General features: G+C 65.5%; 1 protein-coding gene across 1 annotated transcript in view; it reads left to right on the top strand.

Moving 5' to 3' along the window:
• Positions 1-429, top strand: part of CHLRE_16g689535v5 (uncharacterized protein) — a 9,036-nt gene extending 8,607 nt beyond the window's left edge. The window contains exon 12 of the mRNA XM_043071656.1: positions 18-429. The gene's annotated coding sequence lies outside the window, so the exon portion shown is untranslated. The remainder of the gene's footprint in view (positions 1-17) is intronic.
• The last annotated feature ends 1,117 nt before the right edge of the window (positions 430-1,546 follow it).

Here is a 1,546-nt window from a genome sequence, read left to right as displayed (position 1 = left end):
GGGCTGGCCGCACGCAGTGTTGCCTAGTCGTTGGGCTCGGTGGCGGCAGGCGGCACCGGGGTGTGCAGGGCTGGAGCCCGGTGCTCGACTGGACATGGCAGGTGATGGGGCGGGGCGCTGGGGCGGCACCGAATGCGGCGGGGTACTGGACTAGCAGCTGATGAGGGGGGGGGGCTCGAGATACTGGCGGCTGTGGCTGTGGGGTGTGGGCATGCGCAGCGTTGTTGAGGTGGATGCGAGGTGTGAGGCGTGAGGCGGGGGACCAGCTGGGATAGCGCCAAGTTACCGATGAGTCGGGGAGGAGGTGCGGGCAGCAGGGCAAAGCTTGGGGCAAAGGCGGCGGCGTACAGGCTGTGGGGCGCGGGTGCAAAGCACTGGTTGCCGGCAAATGCCGTTCAACAATGCGGACACGGCCATTTACTTGTTATGGGGCTCTTCCTGCGGCCCGGCGATTTCTTTCGCGCCAGACAGGCGCATTGCGCCCGGGCACACCACCGCGCTAGCCAGAACAGCCCCAAGGCTGCGACTTACCGCCTGCTGTTCATGTGTGTGTGTGACCGCGTACCGCGTGTGCCGGACTTGGTGTTCGCCGGGCACGCCACGCTGCAGGTGCTCGATGTTCCAGCATGCGCTCTCCTTCAAACTGGCCATGCTTGATTTGTCCGCAAACTTATGCTCGTTCCTCATGCAGCTTCCATGCTCGTGTACTCGTGCTGTGCTACGGGCAGCAAGAGCCTGATCCAGGCTGCGCCCGCCACACCAGGCCTCACCAAGCCACACCCGGCACCCGCCTGGTGCTCCTCAGCAGGCAACACCTGTGACACCTCTCGACCATTGCGTGCTCGCTAGAGAAACGATGTACATGGCTGTTGGTCTAGCGGACGTCATCACAGGCGCTTAGGCCTTATGGATTGAGTGTCCAAGCCTGGGGCGCGCTGAGTTGTTCATTTGCTGGTGGCGAGCCGACATGCTGTTGCGCGTGCCGGTGCCCGTACCGGTATGTGTGACTGCAACCTTACAAGAAGGGACAGTCCCCTGATTGCCTCACACCCTTGCCCCCAATCACAAAGTTCAGTGCCGCGCGCGCACGCTCGGGGCCAGGCCAAGCCTCCTCCCACCCATCCTAAAGGTGCCGCCGGTAACACGCATCCCACATGCACACACCCTGGGACACCTTTCCCTCAAGCTCACCCCCCCACACAGCCCTGCCAATCACCCGTCAGCAGCACGCCCCCCCCCAGCCAGCCAACATGCACACCTCCCTCCACACCACACAGCTCCCTGCCTCACTGCCGCCTCTCGTCCGCCCCTCCGCCGCCTCGCCCCACTACTCGTCCTGGCCGTGCCCCGCCCCCGCCTGACCGCCGGCGCCGCCCAGCCCGCCGCGGCCGGCCCAGGGCGAACGCGCCATGTAGGAACCGCCGGCGTGCAGCGACGACCTGCAGGGGTGGGGTGGGGTGGGAGGGGGTTGGGTGGGGAATAGGAGTGGATGTGGGTGTGGGTGGCCGTCCGTGCAAGACGGGAAAGAAGCATCCTGTAATGCAGG

Source organism: Chlamydomonas reinhardtii, chromosome 16 (assembly GCF_000002595.2).
Source record: "Chlamydomonas reinhardtii strain CC-503 cw92 mt+ chromosome 16, whole genome shotgun sequence".
NCBI classification, from domain to species: domain Eukaryota; kingdom Viridiplantae; phylum Chlorophyta; class Chlorophyceae; order Chlamydomonadales; family Chlamydomonadaceae; genus Chlamydomonas; species Chlamydomonas reinhardtii.
The sequence above is the reverse complement of the archived record's forward strand: the minus strand, read 5'-3'. Positions and strand labels throughout refer to the sequence as shown.